Raw genomic sequence first — 18434 nt, forward strand, 5'->3', positions numbered from 1 at the left:
TATATTTAAATGTAAAAACAAAAAAATTATATATATGGGTGTGCAGATAAATGTGTGTTTTCTCTTTAGGGAGAAAAAGCCATTCTGGTTACGGGGAACCCAAATTTGAGACTAAGTAGTCTGGTTAGAAATAAGGATCTCCTTTTGAGTGGGCGTGGGGATGGGAGAGGCTGTGCTGGAAGAGTTGGCTGTTTGGGGCTGATATTCCCTCACTACCACTTCAGGGCTTCTCTTTGCCCTGCTTGCCCTTCTGGGAGGCTGACATTGGTTGGTTAACAGGTGGAAGCCCATGATAGCAGTAGCCATCACCTGAGCCCCAGGTTTAAAAGACACACATGTACTTGTACACACAGCGGTTTGGAAATATGAGTTGGCTGGTCAACTTGAGCATGTTACTGACAAGGGGGTATTGGGGTTATTTTCTGGTAGGACTAGCATGTCACTAAAGCAGGCCTTTTGATAATATTAAACAAAATTTTTTTTTTTAAAGCAAAACAATTTTAGATTTTAATCATATTTGTTAGGGTTTCTAAGTCTTTGTTTTACAGAATTGCTTGTTTGCTTCATCTGTCTCCTCCCCATCTCTGCTCTGGAGGAGATGGGACAAGTCTGGAGTCCAAACAGTTGTAATTTTGTATCTTGGTGTCTGTTCTCTGAGTGTGAAATATTCCCTTCCTTTGTTAAGATTCCTGAGGAGTTACTTTTTTTGTTTTCTTTTATAATAAAAACAAACCCCACCTTTGTCCTTAAAAAAAAAAAAATAAAATCCTTATAAGTAAACCCCTTACATTCTGACTTTTGTCCTTTTCCTAGAATTTTGGTAGTATTGACATGGTTCTCATAAAAGGACAGGGCAGTAAACAGTCCAAGCAACGTGTGGAAGTTCTTTTTTGGAGGCAGGGTGAAAGCCCATGTTTGTTGATTAACATTAATACATAATTCTGCTGGGCCAATGCATAAATGAAGGATTTCATAGCCTAGGGAAATGTTAATTACTCTTCCTTCTTCCTCAGGATGAGAGGGCCCCTCCAAGCTCCAAGGAGGAGGCATATGTACTGAGTCATTAGTGGATATGATAGGTCCTATATCTGTCCATTCTGCTGCTACTGCTAAGTCGCTTCAGTCGTGTCCAACTCTGTGCGACCCCATAGATGGCAGCCCACCAGGCTCTCCTGTCCCTGGGATTCTGTCCATTCTACAACCTGAAATAAAGGGGGGTTAGGTATATAAGCCCAATAAGTGTGATTAATCAAGTCAGCCTGAGCGGGGGAAGCAAAAGCAAGCAAAGCAACCATAGAGACAAAAATATTCTCAGGATTCCAAGGCATTCCCTGCTGAGAAACCAGATTTTCAGCTTGATTAGTAAGAGTTTTTATCTGTCCCCAAGTAGGGAGATCATGAGGTCAATGACGTCGAGTAAGGCGTTTCTTGGAAATTTTTAAAGCCACCATGGCTTGTACTGGAACCTCCTCCTCCCAGGGATTTTGCCTTTTTCTCTCTATCTTGAATGCCAGTGGCTCCCCAGGGGCAGATCTTCCGAAGAGGGAGCCAACTGACTTCGTTGGATCCACCTGGAGAAATACAAGCATACCCCTTTCCATGTTATATTAATTTTCCGGATTTCCATTGTTTAGTCAGCCCATCTTGATACCAAATGGGCAGAGGAAGAGAAGTGTCCTTCAGTTCCTCGAAATGTTTTTCTGCTTTTGTCAAAATATCTCCTTACAGTAAGTTAAAAAAATTTAACAATAGTTATAGGATTAGAGAATATATTGCATTGGAATCTAGTATAGTCTGCTCTGGATAAGGAAGATAAAAATGTTCCTGTGTATTTCCCCTTTTTAAATTTTTTTATTTGTAGTTTCAGTGTATGGTGTGCTTGTTCAACAATGCCTTGCACTTGTGGATTATAAGGAATGCTTGTAATATGTTTAATAGAAAATGATTGTAGGAATTGTTTGAATTGCCTAGAAATATAGGCAGGGCCATTGTCTGTTTTTATAGAACTAGGTGTTCCCATAATAGCAAAACAAGCTAACAGGTGGGTTATAACATGTCGTGTAGCCTCACCTTGATGAGGTGTGACCCATATAAAAGAGGAATTTGTATCGATTGAGACATGTAAGAAGGAAGAGGGAGAAAGTTCAGGACAATGAGCTACATTCATTTGCCATAGTTCATTAGGTTGTAATCCTCGAGGATTAATACCTTGTGCAAAAGGTCAAAGATGTAAGGGCCTACAAGTAGGGCAATTATTAATGATTTCCTTAGCATGGCTATATGGAATTTTCCAAATTTGGTGTAATGAACCAGCATTACTGTGTAAGCATGTTGCACTTCAGGAGTAGCAAGAGACAAGTTTATCAGCTTGTTCACTGCCATGAGCCATAGGGCCAGGAAAGCAAGAATGTGCTCGAATATGGGTAATATAAATGCGGCAAGTGCGGTTCCTAATAAGAGATTGTAGTTTGAGAAAAAGTTGTTGAATAATAGACTGATTAGAATTTATGGTAGAAGTTTCTATATATCGTAGTACAAAAACTGAATATAAAGAATCAGAAACTATATTAATAGAGTAAGGATGCAGGTGAATAACCTGAATGAGAGCATATAATTCATTTTGTTGAGCAGAGTGAAATTTAGTATAAAAAACTTTATATTCTTTGAGAGACCAGAATGAGGCTTTAGCATTTTTAGCCCCATCTATATAAAAACATCGGCTTGAGGTATAGGTTGTGATGTGACAATGCAAGAGATAATAAATTCAGTATTTTTGAAGAAATTCCAAAGTTTGTTAGAAGGATAATGAAATGAAATTTATCCAAAATATTCCAAAAAGGCTATTTGGAAGTCAGTAGAAGTTTATAATGGCAACCCACTCCGGTACTCTTGTCTGGAAAGTCCCATGGATGGAGGAGCCTGGTGGGCTGCAATCCATGGGGTCGTGACAAGTTGGACACGACTGAGCGACTTCACTTTCACTTTTCACTTTCATGCATTGGAGAAGGAAATAGCAACCCACTCCAGCGTTCTTGCCTGGAGAATCCCAGGGATGGGGGAGCCTGGTGGGCTGCCATCTATGGGGTCTCATCGAGTCGGACACGACTGAAGCGACTTAGCAGCAGCAGCAGCACCAGAAGTTTGTAAAGCATTCTTAAATTGAGATTTACTAATAGGTACTACAATTTTATGAAGATCAAAGCAAATTAGAGCTTTAGTTCTGTTTCTCCCATTGATAATTATTAGAGCAATCAAATCAAGATAGGGTGTAAGTGACCTTGTCCCTCTAAAATGGGTATATACCCATTCTATCAGGTGTTCTTGTTGGGCAAGAAGTCCTGTAGGGGAATGGAGAGAGGGAAGTATAAATAAGTCTAGCGGTAACTCAATTCTAATATGAGTAAGAAATTGCTTTTGCAATTTATTTTGCACTAAGCAGAGTTCCTCTCATGCCTCTTGGGAGAGTGAACAAGGGCTATTTAAATCAGGATCTCCTTTTAAAGTGTTAAATAAATTAGTCAGTTGATAATTTGCTATGCCCAAAAAGGTCTAATCCAGTTTATATCACCTAAAGTTTTTTGAAAATCATTCAAGGTTGATAATTTATCAACACAAATCTGTGTCAGTTGGGGAGTGATACTTTGTCTATTAACAATAAATCCCAAGTAATAGTAAGGTGTAGAGGTTTGAATCTTTTCAGGGGCAATAATTAATCCAGAATCTTTTAAGTATTGTTGAGCTATGTCTAACATCTGCTGAGTTTCTAAAATAGAAGGAGCTGAAAACAATATATCACCCATATAGTGAATAAGAAGAAAGTTAGGAAATTGTTTTCTCATAGGTTCAAGAGCTTTGGCTACATAATATTGACACATGGTGGGAGAATTCATCATTTCTTGAGGCAATACAGTTCATTGATACTGTTTGTGAGGCCCGATATGATTAGGATAAGGGAGAGAGAAAGGAAATCTCTCTTGGTCTAGAGGGTGTAAAGGTGTAGTAAAAAAGCAACCTTGCAAATGCATTATAATAATATGCCAGTTTTGAGGAATAGTGGTAGGTGATGGAATTCCTGGTTGCAATGCACCCATAGGTTTCATGGATGCATTAACCTTTCAAAGTTCTGTTAAAAGATGCCATTTGTTAGATTTCTTATTTATCACAAAAATGGGAGAATTCCAAGGGAACAAGATTCCTCAATATATTTTAATTTCAATTGTGTATCTATAAGTTCCTTAGTAGCTTCTAATTTCTCTTTTGTAAGGGGCCACTGCTCTGTCCAAATAGGCTCATCATTTTTCCAAGTTATTTTAATAACTGTATTGCTTATTAAATGAGTGGTGGCCCATAGGAAAAATGTGGAATATATATTTGAGTTTGCCATTGCATAAGTAAATCTCTTCCAATTAAGGAGTGCATCTATCACATAAGGTTGTAATGTTGCAGGCTGGCCTTCTGGTCCCTCACATGGATATATTTGGACACTTTGATAAACCTCTTGTACTTTGGTTTGAGATATTCTTGCAATGTGGCAAGAAATTATTTGTAAAGTCCAAGATTTGGGCCATAAATGTTTGGAAATAATGGTAATATTGGATCCAGTATTAAGAAAACTAGAAAATCTTTTGCCATTAATTTTGATATTTATATTTGGTCATTCAGATGACACCACCCTTATGGCAGAAAGTGAAGAGGAACTCAAAAGCCTCTTGATGAAAGTGAAAGAGGAGAGTGAAAAACTTGGCTTAAAGGTTAACATTCAGAAAACGAAGATCATGGCATTTGGTCCCATCACTTCATGGCAAATAGATGGGGAAACAGTGGAAACAGTGTCAGACTTTATTTTTGGGGGCTCCAAAATCACTGCAGATGGTGACTGCAGCCAGGAAATTAAAAGACACTTACTCCTTGGAAGGAAAGTTATGACCAACCTAGATAGCATATTCAAAAGCAGAGACATTACATTGCCAACAAAGGTCCATCTAGTCAAGGCTATGGTTTTTCCAGTGGCCATGTATGGATGTGAAAGTTGGACTGTGAAGAAAGCTGAGCGCTGAAGAATTGATGCTTTTGAACTGTGGTGTTAGAGAAGATTCTTGAGAGTCCCTTGGACTGCAAGGAGATCCAACCAGTCCATTCTAAAGGAGATAAGTCCTGGGTGTTCATTGGAAGGAATGATGCTAAAGCTGAAACTCCAGTACTTTGGCCACCTCATGCAAAGAGTTAACTCATTGGAAAAGACTCTGATGCTGGGAGGGATTGGGGGCTGGAGGAGAAGGGGACGACAGAGGATGAGATGGCTGGATGGCATCACCGACTCGATGGACGTGAGTTTGAGTGAACTCCAGAAGTTGGTGAGGGACAGGGAGGCGTGGTGTGCTGCAATTTGTGGGGTCACAAAGAGTCAGACACGACTGAGTGACTGAACTGAACTGAACTGAACTGATGCATATTCAGATACTAATGATGTCCATAAGGATTGCTTTCAATCTGTACTACCAAATACACCTGTCCGTATAATATTAGAGGAATTAATAGAAATGTAAGGTAAAAGAAGTAATTGGGAAATTTTGTCCCCATTTTTGAATTGCCACAGTATCTAAGATGACATCATAATTTGAATTTTTCCCTTATAATCTGAATCAATTATTCCAGGATGAATAGTAATTCACTTAGAAGTCAGACTAGATTGGCCAAGTATAAGGCCAAAGGTTTATGGGGGTAAGGGTCCACAAAGTCCAGTAGGTATTCTAGATGGAACTGCTTGAGGAAAAAGAAGAAAATCATTCAGGGCTGGTATATTGATGGAAGCACTGCCAGATGTTGAAGATTTGAGAGAAAAGATGGAGTTTGCCCCTAGTTTTTGTTGCTGGTGACCTGGGGAGTCCGCATCTTTGAGTTTCCCAAAATAGGGTTCCCTTTAACATCATACTTAGATCGACATTCTTTAGCCCAATGTACCCCTTTATGACATCGAGGGCAGACCCCTGGAGGTTTTTTAGTAATTTTAATTTTTTCTGTGCGTTTTTTTAGGGCAATCCTTTTTTAAATGGCTTTTATCCCCACAAACAAAGCATCCTTCATTCCCCTTTTTAAAGGCAGTAGCCATTGCTTCAGCTAACATTTGCATTTCCTGAATTTCTAATCCTAAATTGCGACAAGCCTTCAAATAATCAATAACATTCCCAGTTTCATGGATCGGAGCGATGGCTCTCTGACATTCCTGATTTGCATTCTCATATGCAAGCAGTTTTTCTAATTGCACTCTGGCCTCCTCTCCGACAACAATATGGGAGATAGCAACTCCCAGTCTAGCTAAAAAATCAGCATAGGCTTCATTAGGCCCTTGTAATATCTTTGTGTAGCTACCTGTAGGTTCCCCTTGAGGAGTAATTTGATCCAAAGCTTCAAGGGCAACTTCTTTCAATTGCTCATGCCACAAAGGAGGGCATTGTATCTGAGCTTCCGCCAAATCAAATTGCCCCATACCGGTTAACATTTCAAAAGTAATTTGATTTTGGGGAGTGCCAGCTTGAGCACTAGAATTGGCACGGTCTCAGGCAACATCATGAAACCACATTATCCATTGAAGACATTCTCCTGATTTAAGAAGAGCTTTTACCAAAATTCGCCAATCATAAGGAATAAAATTTCCAATAGAAGATGCCATAGCGTTTAGAAGTTCTATGCTGCTGCTGCTGCTAAGTCGCTTCAGTCATGTCCAACTCTGTGCAACCCCATAGACGGCAGCCCACCAGGCTCCCCTGTCCCTGGGATTCTCCAGGCAAGAACACTGGAGTGGGTTTCCATTTCCTTCTCCAATGCATGAAAGTGAAAAGTGAAAGTAAAGTCACTCAGTCGTGTCCGACTCTTAGCGACCCCATGGACTGCAGCCCACCAGGCTCCTCCATCCATGGGACTCTCCGGGCAAGAGTACTGGAGTGGGGTGCCATTGCCTTCTCTGTTAGAAGTTCTTTAGTAAAAGGCAAATGAGGGCCGTACATAGTTACAGCCTTTTTCATTTGTTGTATGTGAGAAAAATCAATGCCTTCATATTGAGGTATTAGTTGCCCTTGAGCATTAAAATTTCTTAACACAGGAAAGGCAAAAAGATCATCGGACTCAGAGATTTGAGACTGCAAAGCCAGTAAATCAGAAAGCCTTCATCGTAAAGGAGAATGAGTGGATCATCTATTTTCATAAATATGAGTGTGTGTTAGGGGCTTATCATTGTCATCAAAAAAAAGTATTGTTGGCTTTAGTGTCAAAGACAGCATCAGAAAAATCATCATCAGATTCATTTTGTCCTCAAATTTAGGGGACCTTTGGTTTCATGCCTGTTACAAGAGGAGGAAGAGCATTTGGGATAGCTGGAGCAGGGATGGTGGGAAAGTTCTGAAACATTTTATGTTTTTCTAATTGGGCCTTTTGTACATTCTCATCATCTAATTCATATTCGTATAATGAGCATTCCGCTTGTTGAAGAATATCAGGGAGGGGAAGAATTGCCTTGAAATGGCAAGATCATGGCTTTAATGAAGGCCCACAAGGGCAGAGACATTACTTTGCCAACAAATGTCTGTCTAGTCAAGCCTAAGGTTTTTCCAGTGGTCATGTATGGATGTGAGAGTTGGGCTGTGAAGAAAGCTGAGTGCCAGAGAATTAATGCTTTTGAACTGTGGTGTTGGAGAAGATTCTTGAGAGTCCCTTGGACTGCAAGAAGATCCAACCTGTCCATCCTAAAGGAGATCAGTCCTGGGTGTTCATTGGAAGGATGGATGCTGAAGTTGAAACTCCAATACATTGGCCACCTCATGAGAAGAGTTGACTCATTGGAAAAGACCCTGATGCTGGGATTGGGGGCAGGAGGAGAAGGGGATGACAGAGGATGAGATGAGTGGATGGCATCATCGACTTGATGGGTAAATTCCTTGATGAGCTTGGGTAAATTCCAGGAATTGGTGATAGACAGGGAGGCCTGGAATGCTGTGATTCATGGGGTGGCAGAGTCGAACACGACTGAGCAACTGAACTGAACAAAGGCCAGAAATCTATTGGAATATTTTCTCCCCATCTTGCGTCTTGTTCAACATTTTCTTTAACCTGGTTCCAAATTTCTAAATTGAAACTGCCTTCATCAGGGAACCAGGGATTATATTCAACCACTGTTTGGAGACAAGCCTCTATCCGCTGACGTGAAACTGAAAGTCCTTGAACCTTAAATAAATAATGAAGTAAAGTAGAAAAGTGGTGGGGCTTTCCAGCCGTTTGTCCCATAACCCCGCACTTACCGACCTCCATAGGTCCTAACGGTCATTCCGTCCGCTTGCCAAGGGTGTTCACCAGGTCCCTGTTTAGGCGCCAATTGTCACGGTCTTCATAGACCAGGACCTGGGGACAAGTTGACAAGAAGAAGGACGCAGGGACCCAAGTCTTGAGTGAAACAAGGGTACTTTATTTGCAGAAACACATGCTTATATATCTTCAGTAAAATGATTACTCAGCCATTAAAAAGAATGAAATTCCACCAGCTGCAACAAAATGGATAGTCCTTTAAGTAAAAGGTCACTGAAGAGAGTCACTGAAGGGAGTCACTGAAGTAAATCCAACCAGGTTCTCTTTCCCATAATCTTAGTCCTGAGAACTGCGTGCAGCTCTGCTCATTCCTGTTTCCCAGGAACTGATAAGGAACAGAGAGTCCTTGAGAAATGGCACACAAAGGAAGAAAACAACATATTGGATCCCTTAAAGTTGAATGTCCCCTAACAGGAGAACAGTCTTGAGAGTCCCTGGTTTGCAAGGAGATCAAACCAGTCAATCTTAAAGGATATCAATCTTAAATATTCATTAGAAGGACTGATGTTGAAACCAATGCTACAATCCTTTGGCCACCTGATGTGAAGAACCAACTTGTTAGAAAAGACCCTGATGCTGGGAAAGATTGAAGGCAGGAGGAGAAGGAGATGATTGACAGAGGACGAGATGGTTGGATGGCATCACTGACCCAGTAGACATGAGTTTGAGCATGCTCTGGGATATGGTGAAGGACAGGGAAGTCTGGCATGCTGCAGACCATGGGGTCACAAAGAGTTGGACACAACTGAGCAAATGAAGAACAACAACAACCAGCACTGCAACATAGGGTCCCAGGCCCCAGGTCTAGACTGTCTCACATCCACCAGAACATGATCCACTCAGAGGATAATGAGGAAGAAAGGGGAGGACCAGGACCTTGAGTTTCACTGTTTAGTCATAAAATGACTTAAGTACTAACTTGCCTAAGTTTATAGGAAAAAGACTAGTTGACTTTTTTTGGCAGACTCCTGAGTGGGGGTGAGGGGTAGTCCTTTAAATGGGATGACGCTAGGGGCAGACCTCTTGGGTAATGGCAGAGGAGTGGCCCAAGTCAGGCTCTTTTTCTACCTGACTTTTTAAGGCAGATCAGGAGCTCAGAATTACAAAGCAGACTGAATTGCAGAACACTTTTAGAGTTAGATTTGTACATTCAATAGCCTATATAGCTTATAAAATGCATAATCACTTTATAGATTTTATTTGATATTTCTGTATTTTAAAAATATTTTGCAATGAGAATACTGTGTATTCATATATAACTTATGTATCTTTTAATAAATAGACCAGTATTATAATTTTGACTTGCTCAGTAATTATCAATATTAACCATTATAGTTTGATTCAACACCTATTTTTTTAATCACAAATTGAGTCTAAAGTTCACCCTGATTCTTTTTTTTTATTATTATTATTAAGATGAGGAATAGTACATTGTCTTCTATTATTTCATTTCTAACTCAGTTGCTTTAATTTTATGGAAGTTTTCAAGTCAAAAGTCCTTTAGCATTGACTTTTTTTTCAGATTTTTAAGACTAATAGAACTACCTATTTTATCAGAAAGGTGCTATGCTGATTCTTTTCATATTTCCATTTAATTCTGTTTCTTTGCCTTTGTGAATTTACATATAAAAGGCAGGAGAGGACCCAACCTGAACAGCCTTTTTAAAACTCTCTTTGGCTCCTCCTGACCATCCCCTTGCCCTCCTGGCTTCTCTCCTATCACAAGAAGTTCCAATTTGGATCTGCTTCTAATTTTTCTTTCTTCTTAGCTAATTTCATAGCATTCTTTCAATGCTTTGATCCCTGAGCTGTTAGTCTTCTCTTCTTTTGAGCCTGCTATATATCCTGCCCATGAGAGAGCCCTTCTTTAAGCTTCACAAGGACTTTTTCATGTGGCTTATCTCTAGCCAGAAGTAAAGAGTCAGACAAAGTCACGTAAGCTCCATGCACGTCATATGTGGTTAGTACTTCTCTCCACTCAACTTCTTCACTTCCCACAACCCTGGTTTCCTTTCCTTTGAAGTCCTGCATGCTTGGAAATATTCTCTCTAGAAAGATTTTAGCTCACTGTAAACCCATTTCCTAAAAGGTATTTATATTTTCACTTTGTTTATCATATTAAAACACAAGGCACTTAGATTTCTGCACAGTATCCTTCCTAGTGACCACTTGTTCAAGCATCCAATTTATGTTAGAAGATTCAGTGAAGTGGTGATTTTAATATGGTTTATACCACATTAAAAAGTGAACCGGTCACTTTAAATTTAAGTTTGAGATTGACCTTCGGTGGCCTCGACCTACAACAGCTTGGGGTGGGGCTTGAATTCCCAGAAAGAGATTGAGGCTGGGTTGAGGCGAAGAGAACATCAGATCTTAGCCACTAGACAAGTGGTCGGTGATAAGGGCCCTGTCTCTTCGGCTTTGGAGAAAAGAATCCGCACAAAGAAGGAAAGTAGTAAACCAAGTAAAGTATTTATTAAGAGGAAAAGAGGACAGGACCTGTGGATGGACACACAGGCAGACTCAGAGTTCCCAAGTCACACCCTTGCAGTAGTTTGAATTACTTGTATTGGGTATTTCTTCCAAGTTTCCTTTGGCCAATCTTTTTGATTTGCCTGGTTCACAGTCCATATTTCGTATGTCTTAGTATCCTCCCATGTGAATGCACACATCTCTTAGCCAAGACAGATTTTACCAAAAAGGCATCTGGGTAGAACATCCCTTGGCATAACTGCTCTTTGGCCTCCAAGGAGTCTTTCTGCACATGTGTAGTCAAGAAGGTCTCCTGACTTCAAGGATGAAAAATATGTGGTCTGGGTGGGGCCCAGCCTCCTCCTTTAATTGTCCTGCTATTCTTGACTTGGAGTTTCAATCCACAGGGAATGAATCTCAAATAGCTTTACCATGGGGAGAGGGAAGAGGCTCATCTACCTCCTACCTCAAGATGAACATGAGATCTCACTCTGATCTTAAAATCATCTCCTGGAATAGGGCCAGTGTGTGTTTATTTACAGGTCTGTGGAGTGACTTGTGTTTTAATTATGCTAACAAAGAGGCTGAGGAAGTGAAAAATCATTTGTTAGAGGCTTACCCCTCGTCCATTTTTGCTCTGGCCCTGTATATGATGTATGAAACTTCGCCAATCATTTGAAATACTGGCTCTGTAACTTTACTGGTATAGACTTCCTCCTGGAAGGCATGCACACCTATTTGGGTAGGGATCTCATCTTAGGAAAGGGATTTCTACCCACCACTCTCTGCAGAGTATCCTGGACTTCTTTGTTTCCTAGACTATACACAGCAGGGTTTAGTAAAGGTGTTATGACAGTGTAGGTCACTGAGATCAGTTGATCCTGATCCTTGGTGTTCTCTGACTTGGGCTTGAAGTAGGCAATGGAGGCACAGCCATAGTGGACAATGACCACAGTGAGGTGGGAGGCACAGGTGGCAAAGGCCTTCTTCCAGCCTTCAGCTGAGGAAATCTTGAGAATGGTGGCGATAATGAGGATGTAGGAAATGAAGAAGAAGGTGGCAGGGCCTGTGATGGCCAAGAGACTGATAATTAAGGTCAGGATATCATTGATGATTGGGGTAGCACAGGACAGGTTCAACACAGGTCGAACATCATGGAAGAAATGCTCAATCAGTGCCTTGCAAAAGGGCAATCTGAAAATAGCCACAACCTGAACCAGTGAGAGTGAGAACCCCGTGGCACCAACTGAGAATGCCAGCATGGCACAGACCCTCCAGTTCATGATGACTGAATAACGAAGTGGGTTACAGATAGCCACATAGCAATCATACCCCATTACTGCCAACAAGAGGCAGTTGGTGATGGCAAAACCAAGAAAGAAGAAAAGCTGAGTTCCACAGCCCTCCAGGGAAATGGATTGGCTCAGACCTACAAGGCTGAAAGGCATGCATGGGATGATCACAAGGGAGCAGAAAGTCTTTGATGTAGATAGGACACTTAGAAAGAAGGACATGGGTGTGTGGAGATGATGGTCTATATGGATAGCAGTCACAATGATGGCATTACCAGCCAGAGTTAGAATGTACAGGATGAGAAACACCATGAAGAGCTCAGCTGATGTTCTTGGAAGCTGGAGAAACCTTGGAAAATAAACTCTCTTACCTGTGTGTGGCTGTCCTCATTGGAGATCTCAGGGCTGACAAACAAAGAAAAAGTCAGCACCATCTCTTGGTGCTGCCCTACCCTCTGGTGAGAGCACTGTCTAAAGATTCAATACCACAAAGATTCAGTTCAAAATTTCATTAATCAACTGCCTTTCTCAGAGATGTGGCAGACTAGGTCCTGGGACTGGAATAAGAGATACAGAAAATTTGTGCAACACTATTTAAAAGCTTGAGGTAAAGCTTTCTTTTCAGGTACTCCTGGGTCATTTAAAAAATGACAACCTACGTATGGCCCATGAAATTGGTCTCAAAAGTTTCTTAAAACTGTATTTTCTGTAGACCACAGTCTCAGCCCACAAAGTAAGCTAGAAATTGTCACAAAAGGAACTTTAAAACTTACAAATATTTGATAATCTAACCACTGGTTCAAAGAAGAATTAACAATGGAAGTTAAAAAATATTTAGAACTAAAGAATAATAAGCGAATCACATATCAGCATTTAGAACATTATTAGAGGGAACTTTGTAATTGAAAATGCTTTTTTGTTACTTTTATAAAAGGCTGAAAATTAGCGAGTAGAGCATCCACCCTAAGAAGTTATGAAAACAAGATTAAAAAAAAGAAAGTAGAAGTTAAAAAAAAAATGATACAATGTTATCAATATATAAAAGAAAGATAAAACAGATAAGATCCAAAAGGGTAAAAATTTATAAACTTTAGGTAAACTGCTAGTGAAACCGTCAAAGGAGAAAAAAAAAACGAGGGCACAAACTCTAGTAAGAATTAATAAAGAGACATAAAGACAACTTTCAGACACAAAAAGATGAAAAGCAATTTTATGAAAAACTTTGTCTCAATACATTTTAAACTTCAATGAAATGGCTACATGTCTAGAAAAAAAATTACATATCACTATTGAATTAAGCCTGAAAACTATTTTAAGAAATAAAGACAGTAGTGAAAAGTCTACAAATAAACCTCCAGGCCAAGAACAATTTACCAATAACAATTTACAACATTCAAGGATAAGTTAATTTCAATCTTAAGACTGAAATAGTTTAAACTATTATGAGTTATATAAAAAAGAAGGGGTAGGGGAGCAAAATTTGCCACCCCCAAGATGTGTCTCTTTAGCATGAAGATTAATTTGGGCTGGTTATTTTTAAGGTCCAATGACTCAGGAGGAATCTTTGACCTTTCCCCTAAAGGCCTAAAAGTTTGTAGATGGAGGGCTTGTTCCAGGAAGACAGCCATCACAATAGGTAACTATGGTAGGAACCAGAGAAACCTAGCAAAGTCTTCTCGTTAAAATTTCTCTGTCCCATTGTTTCTGCCTGGCCCAGCAAACATTTGTTTACTCAGCATTTTCTTTTCTAGTGAATTGTGGATTGTCTTTTTCCTCTCAGAAGTCCCAAATCACTACCCCCTACATCCTCTTTTTTCTTTAGCTGAACATGATAATCAAGGTGAGGGTTTCAGTCATTTGGTGAGTTATTCAGTCTTCTTGAATCTCTCACATATGTACTTGTTATTTAACTTTTGTTTGATTTTTCTCTCACTAATATGTCTCAAGTCAATTTAATTCTTAGACCAGTCAGAAGAAACTAGAAAGGTAGAATAAAATTTCTTTCTCCCTGATGAGGGAATACTCCTAACCCCATTTTATGAAGCTGAAATTATCTTGATACCAAATTTATCAGGGCAATCTCACTCATAGAAATAGACGCAAAACTCTCAAGCAAAATGTCACCAGGCCAAATTCAACCATGTATAAAATGGATATATGACCAAGCTGGTTTTATTTTAGGATGCTAAGCTTGTTTAACATTAAACAGTCCAATTATATTTTTCCTCAAATGAATTGTTTAAAGGAAAAGAGACATGATTATTTCAGTAGCTGCCAAAAAAGCATTCTTAAAATTCAGTGTCTACTTATAAGAACCCTTAGTAAACAAAGAATAAAAGATTTTCTTTTAACTGGTAAAGCTTATGTATAGCAATTCTTCAGCCAGCATATACTTAAAGGTGAAATACTGAAAGATTCTTTTTAAGATTAACAACAAGATAAGGGTGACTGCTTTATCTACTTCTATTCAACATTGAAAATTGAATATTCTAGCTAGTCCAGTAAGGCAAGAAAAAAGGAATTAAAGACACAAGGATTGAGAATAAAGAAATTCTTTGTAGATGATGTGATTGTGAACATAGAAAATCCAAGAGAAGCTACTGATAAACTATTAGAATTAATAACAGAGTCTAACAAACTTTCTGGTACAAAATTTATATATAAAAATTCATCACATTTCTGTACTTAAATTGATAGAAAATTAAATTTAAAAGAGCTATCATTTGTGGTAGCTTAAAATAGGAAATACCTAAGAATAAAGACCTTTATTAAGAAAATTATAAAACTTTAATAATAAACACTAAAGATGACTCAAATGAATGGAGCAGTACACCATGCTTATGAATTGGAAGATCTAATATTACAAAGATTTCAATTAATCAAAATTCCTGTGCAACTCAATGAGGATCCCAAATGGATTGCTTTTTGTTCATTGGTTGCCAGATTGACAACTGATACTAAAATTTATATGGAAGTACAAAGAGAAGCCAAAACACTCTTAAAGAAGAAAAGCAAGAGTAAAGGGTTTGCCTTTCAAATATTGTTGCTTATTCTAAGGCTATAGGAATTAAGAAGATGTGGTATTATCACAGGGATAAGCAATCACACCAATGGGGGAAAAAAATTGAATTCTGAAATACAGAAACTATTTGCACCAGAGCTGGCTTTGCAGATTGGTTGAAAGCACAGAGTCATCAATTAATAGTCCTGGAATAGTTGGTTTACCCATATGGGAAAAACTGAAATTAGATGAGTTTACACCATTAAAGAGGAGGGCATGGTAACCCACTCCAGTATTCTTGCCTGGAGAATCCCACAGACAGAGGAGCCTGGCAGGCTACAGTCCATAGGGTCACAAAGAGTGGGACATGGCTGAAGTAACTTAGCACACACACATTAAAGGGCTTCCCAGGTGGCTCAGTGGTAAAGACTCTGCCTGCCAATGCAGGAGACACAGGATATGCAGGTTCAGTCCCTGGGTTGGGAAGATCCCCTGGAGAAAGAAATGGCAACTCACTCTAGTAATCTTGCCTACAGAATCCCATAGACAGAGGAGCCTGGCAGGCTATAGTCCATAGGATCACAAAGAGTCAGACATGATTGAGCAACTGAGCACAAGCATGCACACCTTTAAAAAAAAATTGGTTTCAGATGTATTAAAATGTAAAAACAAACAAACAAAACATCCTATGAAATGTCTAGAAGATAATATATGAGAATATTTTTAAAAATTGGGATAGTGAAAAATATAAAACAGAAAAGAAAATAATGATAATTTTATTCCATGAAAAATTAACTCCTATTTTTCAAAATAAATCACAAGAAAAGGAAAATGTAGAAATAGGAAAAACATTCACAATAACAATAACAGATAAAATACTAGCACCTGGAACTTCTAAAAATCAGAAGGAGAAGATTAGCTTAATATAATAATAGATTAAAAAGAAAACAACAGGGATTTTATATGAGGAAACACATGGCATGTGAACAGATTTTTAATATTGTTAATAGCCAGAGAACATAAGACCACAGACAACAAGTTAAGACCACAGCCCATTTCATACTCATCAGATTACAAAACATCAAAACTATCACAGATAACAGTGCAATGGAAGCTCTGCTTCCCTAATAAAAGGAATGTAAATTGATAAAAATTGATAAAATTATTTTGAAAAACAGATATTACCTGTCAGAGCTGAAAATGAACATATCCTATGCAATTCTATCATTAGATATTAAGCCCAGAAAAGCTAAAGAGTCACAAGCAAGAAGATTACAGCAAGTTTGTTTATTGTTGAAAAGTAAAGCTGAAACAAACCAAGTATTTTGAAAAGCAGAAAGGATATTTAAATTGAAGTAAATTCTTACAATGAAGTATTATAGAACAGTGAATGAACTAATTGTGAAACAGGGGTGGGCAAACTACAGCCCACAGGTCAGCTGTTTTTGTAAGTAAGGCTTTAATGGAACACAGTCACACCCATTTTTATGTATTATGTATGACTGCTTTTGCACGAACATAGTAGAGTTAAATAGAGGCAATAAAGATTGTCTGGCCTACACAGACTAAAAAGAGGCAACAAAGACTGTATGGCTTACACAGTCTAAAATATTTACTAGCTGATCCTTTACAGAAAAAGTTTGCTGACTCCTTAAAGGGACAAATTACATTTTCACAAAACAACATAGATGAATCTCAAATCATAATGTTGAATAATAGAAGCTAACCAGAGTTTGTATACATATGTTTGTGTGTGTGCATTCCATTTATTGGGCTTCCCCAGTAGCTCAGCAGTAAAAAACTGCCTGCCAATGCAGGAGACATAAAAGACACAGGTTCGATTCCCTGGGATTGGAAGATCCCCTGGAGGAGGGCATGGCAACCCACTCCAATATTCTTGCCTGGAGAATCCCATGGACCTCCAGAGAATCCTGGCAGGCTACAGTGCATAGGGTCGTAAAGACACAGACACAACTGAAGCGAATTAGCATACATGCATACATTCTATTTATTTAATTTTCCAAGAAGGCAAGATTAAATAATATATCATTTAGAAATAATAATAAGTTCTTCAAAGCAGTTTGTTCTTTAAAAACATGAGAAATTTTAAATATGGAAATTCTTTAACCTAAAATTCATGATAGTGACTATTTGGCATATATTGAAGTATTTGAAAGGAGCATATGTGAGACTTCTAGTTTTATGGTGACTTTCTGTTTCCTAGCTTAGGCAGAGGGTACCTAGGTATTTGTTTTATTATTTTTCTTAAAACGTGCATTTGCTTTATATATTCTTTTTAATGCATACCATACTTTACAATAAAAATTTTAGTGTTATGCATCAAATGTTCATGATATTGTTAAATGGAAGAAATATCAAAATAGTAAAGGTCATGTAATCCCTATACTGTAATGAAAAGCAAAGATATATTCCCACATAAATGTGGATACATATGTACATACAAAAGATTTAGAATACAGAAATGATTATATGTGATATTTATAAACAGAAACTAATACTAGTATAATATTTTTAAACTGTCAAAAATGCTATTTCACAGCTTTTAAATTATGCATAAGAAAATTTTTTAATTCAATGGAAAATGATGGTTAAAAAGCCTGATATGATATGGTATATGCAGAATTATCTCAACTAATCAAAAGTATAGAATACAGAGAAAGCTAAATGGAAACCATCTAAATGTTAGCAGTACACAATTCTGCATGGTATAACTCATGGTATAAATTTCTACTGTTCTCTTGAATTTTGTAGTGTCCATGATGAATATGTACTATGTAGGCGGTGGGTGGAGGGTAAGTTCAATTTTTTTAAACTTGAGGTTATTCTTATCACCATCTTTTCATCTAAGTATCCCTCCAGTCTTAGTTCTGTTGGCGTTTTTCATTCTCATGTGATGGCACTTATCACATTTAGTTGAAATTATTTATCTAACTTTTGAACTATATTGTAGGCTCTTTGATGGCAGAGATAATGAACGTGTTGAAAGTGTTGCTGATTCAGTCATGTCTGACTGGTTGCAGCCCCATAGCCTATAGCCCTCCCAGGCTCCTTTGCCCATGGAATTTTCCAGGCAAGAATACTGGAATGGGTTGCCATTTCCTCCTCCAGGCAATCTTCCAGACCCAGGAATTGAACATGTGTCTCTTGCATTGGCAGGCAGGTTCTTTACCACGTGTCACCTGGGAACATCTTATAGCAGAGATCATACTTAGTCATTTTCATATACCCAGGACCTAGCCTAATATTTGCCCTCTCTTAAGCTTTTGATAACTATGTGAACCAATAATTGAAGT

The 18434-nt window shown here is 38.5% G+C and overlaps 1 pseudogene; it reads right to left on the minus strand.

The window, feature by feature from the left end:
- Positions 1 to 11561: 11561 nt before the first annotated feature.
- Positions 11562 to 12553, minus strand: LOC129655873 (olfactory receptor 10J1-like; annotated as a pseudogene).
- Positions 12554 to 18434: the final 5881 nt, after the last annotated feature.

Source organism: Bubalus kerabau, chromosome 6 (assembly GCF_029407905.1).
Source record: "Bubalus kerabau isolate K-KA32 ecotype Philippines breed swamp buffalo chromosome 6, PCC_UOA_SB_1v2, whole genome shotgun sequence".
NCBI lineage: Eukaryota > Metazoa > Chordata > Mammalia > Artiodactyla > Bovidae > Bubalus > Bubalus kerabau.